General features: G+C 39.1%; 2 long non-coding RNA genes across 2 annotated transcripts; one reads left to right on the forward strand and one right to left on the reverse strand.

The window, feature by feature from the left end:
* Nucleotides 1-1,028: 1,028 nt before the first annotated feature.
* LOC123964547 lies at nucleotides 1,029-4,181 on the reverse strand. The gene is made up of 3 exons (XR_006823482.1): nucleotides 3,540-4,181; nucleotides 3,338-3,451; nucleotides 1,029-1,250 (listed from the first exon to the last, which is right to left on the reverse strand). It is a non-coding gene; the product is annotated as an uncharacterized LOC123964547 (long non-coding RNA).
* A 5,565-nt stretch (nucleotides 4,182-9,746) lies between these two features.
* Nucleotides 9,747-14,712, forward strand: LOC123964454. The gene is made up of 3 exons (XR_006823455.1): nucleotides 9,747-9,884; nucleotides 10,763-10,902; nucleotides 14,060-14,712. It is a non-coding gene; the product is annotated as an uncharacterized LOC123964454 (long non-coding RNA).
* The last annotated feature ends 7,370 nt before the right edge of the window (nucleotides 14,713-22,082 follow it).

Genomic DNA, 22,082 nt, shown 5'->3' on the forward strand with positions numbered 1-22,082 from the left:
TGGTTCACCACCAACAGTAACCACTTTTTAAACGTCTGTCTGCCACCCTACTCCCCTTTCCTGAACCCTATAGAGGAGTTCTTCTCATCGTGGAGATGGAAGGTTTATGACAGACAACCATACACTAGAGAGAACCTCCTCAAGGGCAATGGAGCTGGTGTGTGTTGACATCCCAGTGGAGAACTTCCAAGGATGGATCCGCCATTCCAGGGCGTTTTTCCCGCGGTGCCTGGCAAGAGACAATATAGCCTGCGATGTGGATGAGGTGATGTGGCCCGATGCAGCTCAGCGACATGATGCCGCACAGTGATTGTGGTGTAAATAAAAAAAAAAAACTTCACACCCTGATCATGTTTTCAAGAGTACTGTTGTGTGCAATAGATTCTGTTTTTGCACTGAGTTATGAAACAAAGAACCTTCTCACAAATTGAGCATTGTGTTTTCAATTGTTTTGCTGTAGTGTGTAATGATGTGTATAGTGTTTACATTTTTGAAAGCTTCGAGCTGCTCTTTTGGTGTGAAAGTTTGAGTTTTGAAGGTGTGGTTGTGTTTATGTAGCTTTAGAAAAGGGTGTTGTGTTTAGACATTAGAACATGGACGAAACGTTTGTGAAATGTGATTTAGCATTTGGGAAAAACTGTAACAACTACAGCCATGCTAGTGGCTCTAATAAGCAGTAATTCTGATAAAAAGTCAAACTCTTCAATAAAGTAAAGTCCACAATGAATGTTCATGAGTCATTCAGTAGTTGTCAGACAGCTATTAAGACATTGAACCTCATAGTGGCACTAGAGACAAAGTCAGTAAGAGCTATCGCCTGGGAACCATAAATGTCTGCAACAAAATGAATGGTAAAGGTATTCAGACATTCCTATATTCTTTGCTTTTTTTCCCTTGTGAATTACTGGATATTTTTACTTCTTCTGTCAGGAACCTGGCCTGAATGCAAAAGCAGACTGGAGAGAGACTGGTAAGTAAGTGGTTTATTTAACAAGGACAGGTTAGTATGAAGATTAGGGAGCAGGCAAGTGGGGCTGGGGTTTTTGGGTTTAAATCCAGAGTTTCTGGAGTCGGGGAGAGCTGGCAGGTTTGGCTGACAGAGTGGGGCTCAAATTTGGGAGAGAGAGATCAAGGGGAATAGGTGGCAGATTGAGCTGGTTTGGTTGTCTGAAGACATAGAATATCAGAAGTATGGCTGGCAGGCAAATGAGCAGAGTTTCTTGTCTCAAGCATGGTAGATGGCTGGTCCACTGAAAAAAGAGGATACGTGGAGTTTTAGTTGAGATTGGTTTTTCAAACTGCTTTCAAAAGACAAGAACTTTCATTCTTAACCTCAACCACATGAAAAAAAACTTCTGTTACAGTTAGACTCTGATATTCCTGACCCTCCCTCTCAGCAGTATACTCTGAAGGTAAAGTAGCTCTGTGACAACACCTTGACTTAATATAATAATATGAATATGTAAATCTGTGGTATTATTCTAATGCTACAGGGCTACATGTCCGAGTAGTACTTCAATTGTATAAAAGCTTTTGCATTTAGTAGCACAGTCAAGAGCTCAGCTGCAGCCAGAACAGGAACACTAAATTTGTTTGAATTGAACCATTTTTGGTTAATTGTCCACACAACCTTAAACACTACACATGTGGCCTATAACCGGTAAGTGTGCCCTCAATTTGGCACTCATGCAAACACTTCATGAAATTATTTTAATTAGCACTGAGTCTCCAGATAATGGATCAGAAGGGGGGCAGAAAGGTCTGGAAAAGGACCAGGACCCCAATATTACAGACAAACAAAAATCACTACACTTTGAAAATGCATAAGTAAGGCAATTTGTCAAAAAGGCTGACATTTCCATGGGCCATAAATGGCCCATTAGATCCACTAAAAGGCTGTGCTACATTTACCATCATTGCATTTTATGAGTTTTTTGTTGATATCTTTGCCTTTATTTGAAAAATGAAAATAGAAAGATCAGAAAGAAACGGGGCAATGGTTTCCTTTTGAGAGATTTTATCCATCATATAACTTCTAAAATATACAGAACTTTGTTTACAAGTTTTGAAGGTAAAATCACTTTTTTCACTAGTATGTCAGTCAGTAACTAGAGGTAGGGCTGGGTAATGTTGTTGAATATTGAACATTTTGGATATTATGGCCGAAATACTAACTGAGGTTCTATACCAATAGGATGGTTTTTCCTTCAGAAACTAAAAAGGTATCTACTATAATCCAAGATTCAAATTATTTTAAATAAAACAAGAAAAATAAGATAATGCTAGTATGTATTGTCAGTTGTAGATCTGTATTTGATGCTCTGTTGATGCTTGTATGTTGTTCCTCAAATGTAAGTTGCTTTGGATAAAAGCGTCTGCCAAATGAGTAAATGTAAATAATGAGTCTGACCAGACATACTATGCCAGCTTTTGCTACTTACTCAATAATGTTACGGACACAATTCAGTTAGTGCCAAACAAATATAGAGGTTTGATACCAGTCCTAATTACCAGTTTAATGCCATTATTAGTCATTACATCTATTTTAGATGGATATTGCTGGGTTAAGGTTGTAACTTCTGTATTTTTCCAACCTTATTTTCCCATGTTTTTGTGTCTATGGGACTAATTGGGGCAACATTTTCTCCAGCAAAACAGGACTGTAACGTAATCCTTGAGGGCAATCAAAGTACATCTGCTTAAGTGCTTGTTTTTGCCACCGACAGACAGATTGTGATCAAGTGTCTGACAACATTGCAGAAAGAATCCATACAGAGAGACCTTTTTCTTAAAGAGTAAGATCCTTTTTGTTTAACCAGAAATACTTGTCAAAGCCACCAGAATCCCTTGACAAAAAACAGAAAAACATTGGAAAATAGCCCAGGGTAAAAAGAGACCATGGACTCTTAACTTTGTACATAATGGCCTGTGTTCAAATCTTTAAAAAGATATACATTGTCATGAATTTGCTACATTAGTCATGTAGTTGCTGTTTTTGTGAAGCCCAATTTATCTCTTAAGAGATGCGGCATGTGTCTAATAATAGAAAAAGCTGATTATAATAAAATAAAACGGGGGGAAGGAAAGGATAAAAAGAGGGCAAAAAGGGAGTCCTTAATAGAGACACAGAGAGAATCTCAATTGAAGTTTGCTTATGGTCAGTGAGAGCTCATACAAGGTTGAGGAATTTCGTGGACAGATTGTCAACAACAGGGAAGACACCACAATGTTCCCAATGAAGTCACAGTATGTTCCTGCTGCATTGCCCTGAGAGACACACACCCTTCAACCTTTACTATTGATGACCAGCAGGGATTCTAAGAAACAGCGTGTGTACCTGGCACAGCAGGGCTGTATGAAGCCTCTCGCATCAAAGCTTCTGAAGGAGGATAGGTCAGTGAGTCACCTCCTGAGTAACCTCCTGTGCACTCTCCACACAACAATAACCAGACTTGAAAGACAGAACAAACAAAGGCAGCAAATGTTTATATCATGTATGGTATTGAACAACTCATTCAATGTCAAACAGTAATACTGACCTTTCTGTCAGTTAGAGCAGGAACTACTGAAATGCTTCCTTTGTGCCTTTCTTCCCCTTTAAAATGTCCAAATCATCAATTCAATCACAGCAATAAAAGCCAAATCAGCGGACTCACAGTCTGGCACTGTGTCTCCTCTAGCTGCATTCCCACTACTACAAAGCAAGTTAACATTCACAGGATCTCTTTCTGCCATCTGGCTTCATTTACCTTAACAATTGCATTGCAATAATGCTAAGCAGTCACACGATGTTGGCGCATATGATCAATCAAAAACATGTAGACTGGTATACTGGTAGCAGAGCCGCAGAGGATTTATGGTCAGGAACTATAATGGAGTCAGGATTGGTGGCTAGAACCCAAAAACAGACTGGAGACAGGCAGTTATGTTTTAACACTTTAACACAGAATATGGATGGTTTTGAGTCTCAGGGTGGGAATATCCAGAGAGGGGTGGTTGGAGTGAGCTGGCAAGTCTGGCTGGCTGAAGAGTGGAGTTGGAATTGTTTGGAGACCATGTGGTGTAAAGCAAAATGGGCAGACTAGCAATCAGGGCAGGTTAAGCATGGAATCTGGTAACATGTGAATCTGAAGATGGAGACAGACATTAGCATACAGAGCAAAAAGGCAAAATTTCTGATATTCAGGCAAATAACTGCGTATGACTCAACAATTCAGTCAGAATTAGATGTGAGGCCAGGGCTTAAGAGGAGGAGCTGACTGACATGATGATGGTCAGGTGTGCAGATTGCAGGCAGGTGAGTTGAAACGCCCACAGCGCCAGAGAGAGAGAGAGAGAGAGAGAGAGAGAGAGAGAGAACACTAAACTTTCCCCAAAATTTCCAGAATCAGACACACAGAATCTCCCCTACGTACTGGGAGAAATGCCTAAATGCCAAATAATTTCAGCAAAAAAAAAAAAATCTCTCTCACGAACTGAGAATAACCAGTGGAAAATATATAAAATATACAAAATAAATAATTATTGTTGTCTGTATAAACATTGTAATATTATCACATTTGGATATTATATATGGTTATTTTAATAATGGTTCCTTGGAAAATGCTACTGCTTTTTTTGACACATTTTTATTATATGTCACTTTCTACTTTGCTTTGGCAACATTGTTTACTTAAACATTCATGCCAATATAGCAGATTGAAGTGAAATAGAAAGAGAGAGAGAGAGGTGGGGAGTGGGTAATTTTCTCCTGAAATGTTTAAAATATAGAAGCAAAAGAGCAATATTTTGAGAAACTAATTAATTAATAGAGAGAGAAAACCAAAATACATCAAGCACCCAAAAGGAAAAGTAATGAAACACACTCACTCTCACACAAATTGTCACTTCAGAAGTTATGGCAGGAGAGTCATTACAATAATATTAGACAAATAAGAAGTTAAACACATAATCCAGGTTAAAAGCAAAACAGCTGCAGCTGCCAAATGCAGGAAGGACAGGTGGCGAGAAATTGGACTGTGTGTGCAAGTTAATGTGCTTATAATATCACTGCCCCATCATTAGGGCACGAGTAGATCTTACCATAATTATGTTTGTGTATTCCATTAAATTAATGTATTGCTTAGATGTATTCTTATGGCATATTTGAATAATTTTAGCCTTGTTCTTTCAGCTGCAATGCTGTAAGTAGGCTTGTTATTTTGTTATTTTGTTGCATGTTTATTGAAGTTTAGCGTTGCTTTGGACTGTTTAGTTTTTGAGTAGTTGCCGTAGTGCTCCCCCAGTTACAAATTCACAACAATCAATGGAGATTGGAGATTGATACAGTGGTGGAGAGCGGGCAGAGAGGATTCCACAGGACCAATCGTAGATGCTGAAGTGAGGCAGCAACGCTTCAAAAGCCGACGGACAGGCGTGGGATAGAAAGGAACAGGCGAGAAAGCCAGACCGGGAAGTGTGTGACTGCTGCAGGAAGTAGACTGCAAAGACACTGTTGATGGCTGTCAAGGTGCCGCACTGGGTGAAGGCGAGAACAGCGGTTATTTGCAGAGGCTTATTCGATATGGCTGCCTGGTATGCAGTGACTAACACATGTGCACAAACAAACTACATGGAATCACTCTTTTAAATGGCATCCGACACCCTGGCATTGTAATAGTATTTGGTATTTACCCACTTCAATCTCTTTTTTGGGTAACCTCCACACTGCTCTACCTTGTGGAACAGTAATTAAAATCTAAAGAGTCCTAGGCTCTAGTAAACCTAAACCAAGACATTAGACTCATCTCAGCCACATACTTAAATATTACATATGCTACAATATCTGATATTCATAGTAAAAGTTTCAAATAATGAGCTAAACATATGTAAAATTTATCAGACAGAGTTTACTGGGCTTTTTTGCCATTGCGGAGCAGGAAGACGGGTTGTGCGCTGTATTTGTGACACATGTCAAACCTGAAGGACCAGTGGTGGAGGTGAACGGTGAGGGGGGTTTAGGGTAGAGAGAATGGGAGTGGAGCGAGGGAAGGTGTGGGGAGTAAATTTTGTCCCAGCTCTAACCAGGTCTTCCATGTTATCAGTGAAGTCCAGCAGGGGGGAGATGGGAGAAAGGGTGTCTGGAGATAAGGGTGACCTAGATGGTGATCAGTGATCTTGGCTCAGATGTCTCCCGTGATCAGAGCTCTCTTCCGGCGGGGGCTGAGGTGGCTCTCCTTCAAGGTTTCTGGCGTATTGTGTTATGTCTTCTTCTTGTTTTGATTCCTCTTGTCCTTGGCAGAGGGAACAGATGAATGACGCAGAAAGTAAAACAGGTTGGAGCTGAACAATTTTACTCCTGACTTGTTAAGTCGAAGTCCATCTGCCTTAAAAAGATGTCTGCAGTCCCACAGAAAGTAAACGTTTTCGATGAAATGCACTGAATGGACAGTACATGCCGTTGAGAGCCACGTGTTCAATGCCATCAATCTTCGGATTGGCGGTATAGGGCCACTGATAAACACCTCAGCATTCAAAGAGCTGGCTGTGTTCAACAGATTATTGAAATCCTCTTTCAACACTTCAGACTGTTGCTTCACAACATCATTGGCCCCGATGTGCAGTATGATGTTTTTCACAGTAGGATGTTCAGCCACGATATGCAGGATTCTTTCTGCCAACCTGCTCCCACAGAAATAAGTGAAATGAACACGACCCCTTACCCCGGATTTACGTGGTGGTGGCGGCACGTAATGTGTTAAAATTACGTGTCGGCACCACGAAAACAAGACCCATACAAAGTCAATGAGGCTCATTTGTCGTGGTGGACACACAGATTCCCTGGTTCAACAATGTCACCAACCTGCCAAGTCAGACACCGTATCCTTCGGGAAGCAGAGTATTTTGGTGTTCTTACTGCACATGCTTCTTACATCGTTTACAGCAGAGTCACCCACAATCAGAGTTTGAGGCCCAGTCGTTAGCTTTCCCTGCAGCCTTTTACTCTCAGTCCTTACCCTTCTGTGTGAGGATGGGATGTTATCCAGGTCATCAGAGGGAGATCCAGGGTCCTGCAATAGTAGTGAAAATCTGTTCTGCTGTTGCACACCCGGTTGTTGGGGAGGTTAGTTGCTAACTCTTTCGCGGCTGTCCATGGCTGTGTCCTACCAAGAACAGGGGTTGAAGAGGTGCTCTGCCTGGATGATAATGCAGGCCAGCCAGTCGCATCACAAATCTCAGGGCACTGGGTTCTGCCTGTTACTCGTCCTTCCATTTCCCCAGGAAATGATTTACTCTTAGGCTTTGCACCAAGAGCGTTCCAGGGAGGACTCCCACTTTCAGATTTATTACCCAGAACACAGGCCTCCTGCTTCTTGGTAGTCTTGTTGGTGCTAATTAGCCGTGTGTTAGCATGCTCTTGTCCACTGTTTTGGGTCCACAATAAAGTGGTATCATTCCCACATAGTCCATTCACTTCCACATTTCCAGCACTGCAATTTTTTGTAGAAGTTTGTAGAAGTCGTCCGTGGAGAAAGGGGGCATCTTGTTGCTAATTAGCATTAGCTATAACTCCAGTCACTGCAGTACAGGCTAGTGCTATTGATAGGCTGCACTCGCGTAGCACTAAGATCATAAAAGTTTTTAAAGTATGGCAAGAGCCAACTTTATCTGACAGTCCCAGTGATTTAAAAGTATCCAAGAGCTGCTGATTTCTAGCAGAAAATAAGAGAGTTTAAGCAAAAGAACGCAAGCAGAGGCAAGAGCAAGCAGCAAAGCGTCTGCACTGTAAGAAAGCAGGAAGCAAAAAGCTCAAGCTTCAGGCTGCTCAGGATACTAGATTTCTGGCATTTTCCCTCTACTTTTTCTTATACTGTCTGCTCACAATATTCGACCCGTCTCTCTGAGGTCCCATTATGTAGTGGGCTTTGCCCAGACTGGGAGCTCTGAGCCAGGGCCTGAAAACAAAAACATTAACACTAACACTCCCCCGGTGCTCGAGCTCCCAGTCTGGGCAGAGCCTAGCTAACCGTAATGGACCTAGAGTTAGCAGCAGTTAATGGTTACTTTAAATGTATCTGTCCATGTAAAAAATTCACAAAAATTCGTGAAAAAAGTTGTGTTTTTGTGTAGTCAGTGAGGCCCCAAGCAGGTTGCCAGGCCAAGAATATCTGTACCTACACTAGTCTCCAGAAACACTTTACAGTTTTACCAACCTATTTCTTGTCTCATTTGTGGTCTGACAAACAGGAAATTCATGTTCAGTGCTTCATTAAGCTGTCATATGCCGTTGAGCACACAGGTAAGATGAGGTAGTATGGGCTCACAGCACTGGGTTTATAGAGAGAACTGGTTACAGTGGTTCACGAGCCCCTGTGCAGGATACTTGGTAGCTGGCCAATCATAAGTTAGTGGACTTAAGCTTAGGGACAAAAGCTAAAAACACAGAGGATGAACTGAGGGACTACATGGGCCAGGATTTTTAGAACTGTGAATCATTTCAAGCTACACTAGGTTAACCGTGGTCGCCATCTTACCTTTAGCATGCTAACATTTGCTAATTAACTTAAGTAAAGACAAAGTACGGCTGAGACTGATAGGATTGTCTTCTGGTAATAAATGAGAGCAGCAAATCAAGTGGCAACTCATGCCACTCAGCAGCCATTTTGACAACGCAGCTATTTCGGACTAACAAAACCAGGCTCCTATCTGTATGAATAGGAAGAGAGCCAGAACTGCACGTTTACTGGTCACCTGGAAATAAAAACTACAAGACTAGAATTAGCAGTAAAATCTGATAAAAATCGCTGAAATTGTTTTGATGTAGCAAAAGGGGTACCACCGGCTCTATTTTGATATATTTTATTGCATATTACATAACTTTTTCCGTGAGCCGAGAAGTAGAAAACTTCCTATGTTGCCTTATGCTGTTTACAAGGTTCATTATTAGAAGTTAGGTCAGCACGATTTATGAGAATTATTAACGTCACAATACCCTCTGCTCCCAGGTCTTTCAAGTGGTAAGACTGTTTAATAATTAAAAAATAGATGGAACAGAAATAAAGAAATGGATACAGTCAATGTCTGTTGGAAGTCGCTATTGACTAGCCTAGCCTAGATAATGTAGCTCTGAGGGAAGTCAGTCAGCAGGGCTGCGTCAGGACACAGAGAGGCTAAAATCAGTTCTGAAAAGAACACAGTCAGTGAAGTGCTTTTAAAAAAGAATCTGGGTGGGATTTCTTTCTTGTAGTTATGAAAGAAGCAGCCACTGTGACTAATAATCAGTGGACAATGGGAGGCCTCACCTTTCTCACAAAGAAGATTTTAGGGGTTGCAGTCAAGTATGGATTATTTTAGCACTCTCATTGGTGATACACATTAAGAGTTACTATTTAATTTTACATCCTGATTCTGTTGGTTTGATAATCCCGCGGTGAGCATCACTACAGTTGCATCTCAGTGAGCATCCTGTCATGATTTAATGTGACTTTTAGTCTTCTACAGGTATTGATTACCACAAAGTTTATATCATATGCATAGCTAATTAAGGATTTCCTGGTGACATCACCTAGTGGGCATATGTAATGATTTCCGTTGTGCTACAGACACTTCCCAATGATGAGTCACGCAGGGTAACTGAGGATGATCTGACCATTAGATAAATCTTGAACTAGATAACGGCTGTGCCAACCCTTCAGTTTGTACATGAGGATATCATCAACTGTGCCAAAACCAAGTAACAAAAGCAAAGAAATATTTATTCTTATGTCTTTTACTTTTACACAACCAGTACAAAGTACAGTATTTGGGGGTGAGCAAGAGTCTCTGGTTTATTTAGGATTGTGCCGTGAAGACAGGGCTCTCTCCAGGCTGGCAGGCAGTGTCTCCAAACTTGGCTGAGGTCTGAGGTAAGTAAAAAAAAAAGGTAAGCAAGAATCACTAGGGCAGTAAACAAAACATAGAGAACCAGAACACATGTTACCAGCAGGGAGTGACTGTAGAGCAGGGTTTTAACAGAGTGGGTTGATTGCTGATGAGCCTCAGGTGAGTGGAGCTGCAGGCGGCGAGCTAGAGAGAGGGAGCCAGGATGACACGCCCACAAGACTGACAGACAAAAAAAGAAGACCAAGACAGCAGGGAGGGGAAAACACAAGACATGTATAAGTAAGATAATAATAATAATAATAATCTTTATTTGTAGAGCACTTTTCAAAAACAAGTTACAAAGTGCTTCAACAAGTGCGAAGACAACAATACAAGCAAGAAAACATTGAAAAGACCAAAATACGTGTTTAAGATAAATATAAAATAAGTAAAATAGAATAAAATAAAAGGGATAAAATAAAGTCAAATAAGATCGGGAAAGGCTTTCCTATAAAAGTATGTTTTAAGAAGGGATTTAAAAGAGTTGAAGAGATGGGAAGGACTTGATTAGGATGGACAGTACAGCTCTGTTCAGCATGTGAAGATCAATAATGATGAAGGAGCCTGACAAACAGACAAAGAGATAAAGAGCTATTTTTCAGAATGGACTGTACTAGCAGATCCAATACTTTCAGATTTCATATAATTTTAAATGATAGAAATATCATTTTGAAGCAGAGCCTTTTATGAATTGTAATGTAGGCTGCTGAAGGAGAGAAACATACAAACAACACACAGTCTTTCATATCACAAAGAATTCTGTGTACTTCTTCTAAATAACCTTTTGATAAACTCTTTTTATATGTCAAAGAATTCATAATATCTTGATAGTATATCGTGTCTCTTTCTTATCTGATGACAGGAGCGATGTTTTCAAGTATAAGCTCCTCCACGTTCCCGAAGTAGCCTTGATTAGGAGTTTCCATCAATGCTGGCCTTTCCAGGGAAGGATGTGTGGAGAGCTTTTAGGGAAATGGTCTGCACAGAGGATCCATTGGTCTGGTGAGGCATCAAAGCTACTGAGCGAGAATTTACTAGGAAGTTGAAGCTGTTCCAGTTTTTATTTTTATCCAAAAATACACCTGTATTAAATATCAGAATAAATCATAAAGCAGAAATGAAACAGTGAGACCGGGCTGATTTTCCATGTTTATCTAAATGACAGTTTGGTTCGGGGATGTTCACGGGTGGGGAAAATAGAGCAGTCATAATCATAATGTGTTGCTTTGAAGTAGCTGGGAATATGATAAAAGCATGCAGAAATGCAGAAAATTGTGTCCAAATCCTTTTTTAAGCTTTATTGTATCACACCCAACAGAATATGTGAACAAAATATAGTCATATCCAGTCATATTTAACCCTCCAGATTAGTCCCACTTTTAAATCCCCCCTTTTCTGTAGCACATCAACCTTTTTTTATTTGTCCTGCCACATCCAGGCTGTGATTGGTCAGTTCAGTGCTAAATAGCCAGCTAGCTAAACTCAAACCTTGCTCATTGTATCCGTAAGGGAACTGGTGTTGAAACAGGGGTGGTGCAAGACAAAATTTCGAGGGAATGGGGGGGGGGGTTAAAGCCTACTGACTAATTTTCAATTTTCCTGCCACCTAAAATGAGGCAAAAATCATAGTTACATAACATAGGTAGGACGTTGGCTTAAACAGCATGAAACCTATTTTTGTTTTACTGTGCTGGAGTAGAGTTTACAGAGTGAATATTTTGTTGACAAATCTGCTACATTTGAATCCATCCAATAATTATTTTAACTGCTCTAACTCAATGATGACCAACAGTGCCAAATAAATGTGTTCCTCAAAACTCTGAACTGAATATTAGATGATGAACATTTACTCAGCAAACACATGGACAGCTGTTGGTTTGTAATTAATATTGCTGATATTAATCATTTTAATTTCATATGTGCTATAAAAGTCCAAGAAGCCTGCGTATTATAATTACACCTGTATACTTCTGTTCAGAAGGGCTGCATTAAATATAGATGTCATTGTGCAAATTTTTTTTTTTCAGACACCATTATTAATATACCCTTTCGATTATTCATTAAAGTAGTCTATTACTTTTAGAACATTGTAACTTCGTTTTGGAAGAAATGTTCTCATACTTTATGACTGTATAATACTAATTGCCATCAAACTCTATTATGCTCGATCACAGCATTTAGCTGTCTGAACCTTTAATACTGTTAAACTGAATTAAGTCCCTTCTGAATCACCAGTGACGTTAGAAGCTTCGGAAGTCGTGCAATATTCTTCTGCGGATTCACACACATGAAACAACACCTGCCTGCCGTTCACCGGCTGCTGCTGTTGCTGCTGCTCCACCTTCTGTAGAGGGTGGCTGAGGTTTACTCCTCCTGAAAAACTTTATTTCCATAGTCCATACATTCGTTAGCTAGCTAGGTAGCAAGCTTGCTCACTGTGTTGACAAGAGTGAATGAAACAGACACACAATAACAACCCTCTATGTCAATATTAGGACAGACCTATAGATGGTGAAGACAAGACAAAGAATCTTTAACCACGTTAATGGTTATGTAAGGCTGAAATGGTCATTGTAATTAAAACTAAACAGTTGAGGTTAGCAGTTGTGGGGAGGTAAATGTAATAATTTGCCAGAGGATGGTGTCAGAATAAAGGTATTTGGCTGAAGGGTTTGTCATGTTGTGAGCAAAATGTCATGGCAATACATCGAGTAGTTGTTTAGAATTTTCAATTTGGACCAAGGTGGTGCAACGAATGACATTTTGGAGCAACAAACACCATCCATGTCTGTGCAATGTCACATTTTATGAAAAATATGATTGCTGGCTCATTACGTACATTATACAATTTGAATCCAGCGTGATCCAGTTATGCTATATGGCATAATAGCGTGTCAGTCCCTTTTAGCTTCTTAGCATTGCTAGTAAGGTCTCCCACTACGTAAAAATGGGGATTTAATCCTCTTCATGTCTTCTTGCATGCTAATTATATTCAGTGGGCCAGGTTGTTACTTTGCAGTGGAAAACATCATTCACTTTGCCCAACACAGGAGGGAATAGATAAATAGTAAATGTGGAAATTCTCCCACCTGAATTCTTGCCTTCATTCATTATGTAGTCAGATCCTGAGGCTTCATAATGCTTCAGCTTTCCTCCATAATACAGAGTCTCCGATATTATCTGTTCGCTCAGACTTTGTGCTCAGAGTTTAAAGGAGTTCACCATTTTATGATTTTTGTCTGTCATGTATTGAAAAGAGATACCTCATAATCTGGACTGAGTTTGCCGTGATCAGAATGACAACAAGGGACACGCCATGTGAAGCCCTGTATTATAGAGGGTCTTTATATGATTTTCTTTTACCTCTAAACTTCATGAAAATCTTTTATATTGTGTAAACATCACTGGAGATTCATACCAGAGTGAAGACATATAACAGATTAAACTCAAGTGAATCACTCCCAAGTTTTATATTTGATTTGTTTTCTGATTCACCATCTAGTTAAAATCTGTGTTTAAAGATTTTTCTTTTGTTATTTCACCCATTAACTTTTATTTTAGATACAATTAAAGTCAGAGACAGTCAGAGAGTCTCTTTAGCCGAATAAATAATTTCATTCAATTAATCAGTAAATTAATAAATTTGCATAGAAATGCATTCTGACAGTATGATTCTCTGAGCAGGACACAAATAAATACAGAATGCAGGTTGTTCTTCATGTGCCGGTAACAGCTCCAGAGAGAAAACTTGTTGTTCTAGCAGTGATAACTGAGTGTCTTCATTAGTGTCGGCACAGCGCACATGTGCAGACACAAACTCCATCAAAAGTCTCATCCAGCTGCGATCAGCTGCCACCAGCATCACAAGTGAAGAAAATGGATGACTTTGGATGAACCCTGTGTTTTCTGTTTCCCCTCCCTCTCTGTGTGTGTGTGTGTGTGTGTGTGTGTGTGTGTGGGCTTACCTCTTCAAGCACCTGGCTCATCTACACACCTGTCTAGTTCAAGTACCCCAGCTCTTCAGCCATTAGTTTTCAGATGTTCAGTCTAACACAATGGTAGTGGGACTCTCGGCCGAAATTACTTAGAAGATTTCTCTAGTGAGCTTTTGTGGTTCTTCTATGTCTTTGACTAACTTCTTTTTTCTCTGGTGCCTCAGGATTCCAGCCCAACCATCTTCCCTAATGCCGCCTCTGCTCAATCTACAGCCATTATCCACACACATCAGCTTCCCACTCTTTTCAGTTCTGGGTCTGCCTAAAACAAACGCGCACCCCTTCCAATCTACCATATTGGATCTGCACATTTCTGCTTCTCACCACCAAAGCTGTAAAAATGTAGCAGATATCAGGGGTATGTTTTTGATAATTTAGACATTAATTACCATTTTTCTATTAAAAATATGTTGTTTGTACATTGAAATTCAACAGGCTGCTAGCTTTTGTATTTTCATTGAAGCACTGTTGTTATGTATACTTTACGGAAGGTGGCTGAGCCACCTAACGAAACACTGAGTGTGGTAATGTATTTGTGTTGCAACATCAATAAAGTTTGGTTCACTTCTTCCAACTCATTATACATCATGGACACAGGTGGTGAATTCTCCACTGAAAAAACAAAATGGTCTTTGATGTTTTCCAAAGCTTGATTAGTTGTTCATTGAGCTGCTGATTGCCTCTCTCACTTATATTATTTGTTGTCTTGGAAACAACTGTTTACTTATAGCCAAACGTTTTCATTCTTAGCCTACCCTACCTTAGAGCAGTAGTTCTCAGTATGGGGTTATAGATTGTAAGATACATTGTAAAGGGGGTGTTGAGATGATTAAGAACACACAAAATAAAAATATATATATATAATCTGCTGATGAAACTGCTTAATTTTTGTAATTTTTTTTATTGTGAAATACTGAATCGTTTTATCTCTTAAGACCTCTAAAACCACTCTAATAAAACAACCCAAAAAGGCAACACCATTCTTTGCTTTAACAAAATGGTTAGAAATTCAAACTCTCAAACTCCCAGGCCTCTGGTATGGGACCTGACCTTGAGGATGACACATACCACCTCACGGGGGGTGAGAGGGGGATTTTATATACTGTATATAAAAAGTAGCTTATCCAAATACTGTAGTGCAAGGCCTCTCCTATACTGTGCGAAGGTTGGGTTTTGCAGTTCTATGTCATCAATGTAAAAAAAAAAAAAAAGTTAGAGCTCTTTTAGATATTTAGAGACTTTCTCCAAACATTTTGACACAAAGTTCAGTGCTTGAATCTGCAGTCATGTATCACAAGATACATGTGGTTGATTGTCCAGACATGTTTATGATATTTATTTGAAGACATTTAGGGATGTGCTTAATTAGAAGGTGATTCTTTGTTTCAAGATGTCTTTAATTCTGTGGCAGATGTTTTTTTTTATTTTGCAAATTACTGGAGCATGTACTAATTGATCTCTTGTGTTAATCAAAACTTTAGTGCCGTAGTTGTTTCCTATTAAACATTCAATATTACAAATGGTTGGTTTATACCTAGTGGGTAATTAACAATTTACCAGCCAGTAGTGCATGAATACAAACAGAACACATAGACACTGGGGAAGATGATCAGTATGCCAGTTGTATGCACACAGCAGAGGTGTAGGAGATAACCAAGTCAGCTCCTGTCAAGAGGAAGAGGAAGGTTCATGAGCCTGATGCCCTCTGCATCAGATGTCTCTCTCCCATGTAACTGTTTTGCATTCTGAGCAGTGCAGCCATCCAGCAATTTGGAGACTCAGCAGAGCACAATCATTGAGAATAAAATCACTTTATTTACTTAAGAGGCTATGAACACACAGTAGTTGATGATTTAGAGTAACACTGACTAAACATTCCTTGATATTTTCACTAAACGAGTAGCATACTGTGAGGTGGAGAGGATTTCCCTGCTTTAGCATTTAGCTTCCTCTGCGCAAACTGCCTGTTGGTGTTTTATTAGCATGCTCTTTGAGTCTCATTCTCACTTGGGTTTATAGGCCTCCAAATCCCGATGAGCAAACATCTTTAAGAATAAAACATAAAATTCAGTTGCCTTGGATTTACCATTTCTAAATATTGATAAGGTATCTTTACATAACCTTGGGCATATGCATCTATCTAACTCAGTGGTTCTTAATCTTTTTCTTTCACGCCCCTCTTTAGAAGTCGGAAAAAGTTCAAGCTCCCCAACTTCAGTAACAGTGGATTTCACTTTTATCATCATTAACAACACTGGCGATAAAAATAAAATAAAGAATTCAGGTTAGTAAAATAGCCTTGCTTGCATCAGAGCCCGTCTTTTTTCACATTCATACAACTTTTGGTCTGCTCAACATTCATGCCCAACAGGTTCTCATCTGGAAATGACAGAATAGGTTGATAGTTGATGACTCCCAAAACGACATATGAGCGTTTTCTGTTCCCCATTGCAACACAGGAAGGTTAACTGCAACAGCCTTGGCCAATGTGCGCAGCTGTAGGGTTAACCTGTCGACATGCACACAATTACGATTTAGGCCTACACCCCTGTGATGGTTAGGGTAAGGGGCTTCGGGGGGCAGAGTGGTTTGTGGTGTGGTATACTTTTTTGAAGTTGCGCTCCAACTAGCTCTTGCTTTCACTTCTTCAACTGCCTTCTCTTGTATTTCCATTGTGTATTGTTTTTTCTTTCCTGCCATCTTTCTCACTTGCTTTCCTTTGTCTTGCTTGTTTTACTTTCCTTTAAAATGAACATGTTAAATAATGTTAACTTATATCTTAATCGTGTAACTTTAATTTTTCCAAGTTAATTACAATTACAATGTTTATCAGCTTCCTGTAACATTAACCTAATACATGTAATCCAAAATATTTTAGTTATAGCTGTGCCATATCCAGTCAGTTTTGGTCACCGCCCCAATACAATTTAGCACAAACTGCAGGACACCAGTGCTCTGTGAACATAAACAGTGAACATAAACATAGAGTATGGCATGAAAAGAAAATACTAACCTTCAAACCTCTAATATGTACTTAGTAGGCCTACTTAAAGTTACTGTCCACGACTGGAAGTAACAAAATCAAAACCCATTTATGTCTCTTCTGCTACCCTAGTTTAGATGGCTTTGATAGTAGGGCTCATTTAAAGCTTTGCTAATATGTTTTTGTCACATTCTGCCTGTCAGTCATGTTTTAGTTTAGCACTCTGAGTTTTGGTCAGTTGATTATCTGTTATTTTTGGTCTGTTGTGTTTTGGGGTTCTGTCTTGTCCTGTGCCCAGTCTGTGTTTATGGTGAGCTCTGCTGTTTTGTTGTCCGCTTGGTTCTGTGTTAATCTGTTTTTGTTCTGTTATCCTAGTCTGTTGTCTGTGTTGTCCTGTTATCTTGTCTCCCTTATTCACTCTGTGTTCTTGAATTTAAGATTTTGGTTTTGCATGTAGTTCCGTTCGTTTTAATTTAGTTCACTATGAAGTTTACTTATTGATCAGTTTGGTATCTGTTATTTAGTCTGGGTTATTATTCAACTAGTTATTATCAGCTAGTGTTTAGTGGTGTTGTGGTATTTTCCTTATTTCCGTTCTGTTCCTTGTTGAGTGTTGTCCTGCTTTCTGGTTAATTCTGCCTCTGTCCCCTACCCTGGTTTGTGTAACAGTTGGTCCATGTTTTCTGTTGGAGCTTTATTCCTTGTCTTATGTTCTCTGTTTAGCCATGTTTATTTCATTGTTAATTCGCAGGTTCTGTTTAGCTCACCTTGTACCTGTCTGTCATGTATCTTAGGTTTAGTTCTGTGTCTTATTTTATGTCTGTGTTTAGTGTCGAGTAACCTAGGTTATGTCTGTTCCCTCAGTTATCACTCTGCCTGCAATTGCGACTACCCAGCGATCATGACAGTTTTGTATGAACATTTTGCATCTTAGCAAATAAATTTCTTATAGAGTTTGTAAATGTAATTGGGTAAGCATTATGTTTAAAATGTACTTGCTTTTGCAAATTCTAAGTCTATTAACATAATATAGGAGGACGAACATAGGAGACACGATTAAAGAAAAACTTCTGACTCAAAGACTGTTTGACTCATCTCTACTTGAGATAAACAGTAATGAGGCATCAGCAGAGACAGTGGCTATTAGCCTTATCCACCATTTGCAGCTTGAGTGGCTGCCCATGAATCTCATGAGTCTCTTTAAACTGCCTGAAAAAAAAAAAACCCACTGATTTTTCCATTTGCTTTTATTTAGCAGAAGGTTAGACAGTTGTGGAGTCTTGTGTGCTGCAAAGTAGAAAACAACGAGCCATTATGAATTCAGTCACTGATCTACATTCATGTGCAACACGTATCTTTATTAAGCTTCATTTATCCCATCAGTGTGGCTGAGTATGTGCAGCTTCTTCACAAACAACCTGTTCTGACATTTACCACTAAGAGATGTCCAGAACAACTAGTCTCAAACTGACCGGAGTCTGACCAGTAGTCAGTTCCCTGCGTGAGGTTTCTACAGTCAAAGTCAAATGTTCTATTGTTTTATATCTACAACTATGAAGACCAGAGACCAAGACCAACGCAACAGTATCTGAAACACAAATGACATCAACCTAATTATCAAGCTGCAATCATTAATGTTATACAATCCCTCATTCATTTACATTAAAGCTGAAGAGACATGCGACTGTCTTACTGAGCTGAAAACATTGGAATGAGTGGTATGGTGTATTGCAAAAGGCAACCTTGTTAACACCTCTCTGACAGGTATGTGAGCTAATTAGAGATCAGCGAAAGGAAGTAGATGGAGCCAATTACAGTTGTAGAGTTACTGTATATAATAGGTTGCCATGTCCTCTGATGTTTTCAAAGTTGTTTTCTATTTCTATTTGATTTTAGATTTCTTTAGAATTGCATGGACCTGTTTTTATTACATATGAATGTTCTACATGAATTAAACTATGAATATGATTCATCATTTTCTATTTTCCTTTGTGCCTTTCTTTTCTATTTGTGTGACACGATTTAATAATAATAATAATAATAATAATAATAATCCTTATTTGTAGAGCACTTTTCAAAAACAAGTTACAAAGTGCTTTAACAAGTGTAAAGAATAATACAAAAAAACAAGATGAGAGCATTTAACACACGCACTTGATTTATAATTGACATTCTTACTGACATGCTTTCTGCAGAACCTCCTTACATACATTTTCTCGCCTTTGCATCCCCTTCAAGTAGCTTTCAGCTTCCAAGTAGCAATGATCTTATTTCACACTGCCTGACATCATCACATGTTGAATACAACATGAGTGTGTTACAGCATTTCATCAGAGTTCCCTGAACTGGGTGAAATGTTTAAACTGTTTTCTGTGGCTGCATCATTCTATCAAATGGAAATATCCATGTGCATCATTGCATATACATTTCCCCCAAAATCTGCCTATACCAATATACATATTTTAATACATTGGCATCTCCATTAGATTTTAAATTAAAGTTACTTTGGGTGGAACAATGTTTTGGTGCACTTAATGTGTTTGTGCTGACTGGACCACTACTGTGATGCTGCTTGTTAAAGTGGTAATTAGTCTCTGTGCAGTTAAATATCATATTGATTATACTGACTGTGTAGAAGTTACACTTGAGGCCAGTTGTGTCCACTTATTTCTGCATGTTTTGACTGCTGAGCATTTAATAAAAATGCAAGAATATGCTGTTATTGCAAGTAGTGACTTGGTAGGTTAATCCTATGGTATTTTCTTACAGCAGAAAATGTCAAAACAATTTCAGTCACATTGTTGCAGCACTTTTTAACTTTAGTTTTAACTTTTAGTTTAAGGTTGGACCATTATTTCAAAAGTGAGAGTTTTGGGACAGAAAGTGAGCTTTGAAAACTAGGCATATTGGCTCTCGGTGAAGTAATCACTGACTCAGAGGTAGTTATCTACATTCACATTAACCTCCTGCAGATATATTTTGGCTATTATGAGTCCATGTACCAGGCCTAATTTCAATGATATGGTTGAAACAGCTTGAACTAACCCTTGACCTCTTGCTCAAAACAAAACTTATCCAAGTTCTCTGCACAAAAGGTGTTAGTGTTTGTTTGCATGACTGACTGATGACAGACTAACTTTCATATTTTTACTTCTAACAAATACAATCCCAAACTATGTAATCACAATAAATGCTCTTTCATGATATAACTTTATTGATTTATGGCAACGAGCAGAATAACATGCTGTAGAGCAGAGGTCACTAATTGGCGGACCGGGGTCCGGATCCGGACCCACGCAGCTTTTCTAGCATTTACTGTACTGGTATAACGGCACATCAATTGCATGTGTTCCAATCGTCTCATGTGATGCTGCTCAGCCAATCAAATCTGTGCATTCCGATAAACATTGCGAGTCGAGTCCGAGAGTGAGATACATGGATACATACAGGGAGAGAGGAGACAAAAGAGAAAAGAGATTTCATATGGCTTTCAACCAAGAATCTACAGATTCTTAAATGTTCATTCTTCCCATTACTCTTGCCAGAATATCTCATATATCTCCAATCCTAGCTGGCGGAACAAGCCAGGGCTCACGTTTCTCACTGAACAAGAGAAAGTAGGAAAGTGGTAGCTATATAACAGTCAGTTGTTGACTAAAAACATGTTGAAACAACTATACGTTACGGTACTGAATAATAACTCAAATTAGTCGTTATGATGTTCCGGACCTTTTGCTTCTGGAAATTTTCTCTAACTGGACCTCTTTGAATTTTAATTGAATACCTCTGCTGTAAAAGATCAAAATAAGTCTGAATCAAACTGCACTGAATCATTTGCTGGTTAAAATGTTTGGCAAGATGAGTTCTGGAGCACATTAGCTGCCTGATGAAGAAATAATCCAGGTCAAAGCAGTAGTCGGTTTTCACCTTTAAAGTCATTTAATTGTGTGTGAGGTTACAGTCTCTTTATGTATTACTGTTTGGTCCAAATTCTGAAAGTCAGCAGACTGAAGATTTAGGAGTATGATTACAGAATATGGCAGAAATATATTATTCATAGGTATGTTTTCATTAGTGTATGATCATCTGAAAATAAGAATAAGTTAAGTTGTGGTTTCGTTACTTGTGGAGAATTACTTGTGGAGAATTACTTGTGGAGAATCTGGGGTCAGTTGCACAAAACACCCTCCACGTCTTCTTCTAAAGGTTTCCTTAATATGTTCACTTAATGTTTTTTTCCTTATCTTGGTCTTACACTTAAAGGATAACTTTGTCTTTTTCACGCTGGACCCTATTTGGGGACAACAATTTAGAAATTGGTCCAGTTCTGAGCGAGCATGCTGCACTTGGCAGAAGCAAAACAGGGGTGCAATGTAATTTCTCCAAGCATTAGCACACTATAAAAGTACGCCCACTAATGTGTTTGTTTTTGCCACTGACAGGTTCAGATAGTTATTATCAGCGTTTGACAACATTATGGAAAAGATCCCTACAGGGATAGACATTTTTTAAAGAGTGAAATCCTTTAAGTTTAACTACAAACAGCCGTCACCAGACTCCCTCGACAAAAACATTCGTCATTTTAATGTTCAAAGTCGTGACGTAACTTAACTACAACTTGACTTTTGGTTTCAAATGGGACTCAAACAGCAGTCCCCTGGGTGAAAGTCGTCTGTTTGACCATCCATCCACCCCAGCTTTCTCTCTACACAGACTTTGTCGCTCTTTACACAACCTCACTTGACTTCCTCCTTTTGCAGAATTACTTTTGCTACTAGTGGTCACTGCCTAACAATAAATATAAATATGTGTCATGATAAGCTTCTTGTACAGACAACCTATACAGCTTTGCAGTGGCATTCTAATTAATTAATTAATAAATTAATGCTGTGATTAAGTTGTGGGATTGTGACATATGAGATGGTGTCAACAGTAGCTTTGTTGACTGTCAAAACAAGTGTGTTGGACTTCTACTATTAAAATGGCTCCAGGTGTGCTTGAATCTTCTCTCATAGGTGCTCTTCTCCTCCCACATTCACAGGTATGTTATTTGTTGCCTCTGGTCTTATGCTCTTTGTGAGGTTGAAGCAGTGCTAATAAAGAGCGTGATTGTATATTTTAAAAGAAGGAAAAACAAGAACTCTTAGTCCGCTCAGGGTTGATTAGAGGACATCTTGCAGGCATGTGTTGTTATGGTGACTATA

This window comes from Micropterus dolomieu, linkage group LG01 (assembly GCF_021292245.1).
Source record: "Micropterus dolomieu isolate WLL.071019.BEF.003 ecotype Adirondacks linkage group LG01, ASM2129224v1, whole genome shotgun sequence".
Lineage (NCBI taxonomy): Eukaryota > Metazoa > Chordata > Actinopteri > Centrarchiformes > Centrarchidae > Micropterus > Micropterus dolomieu.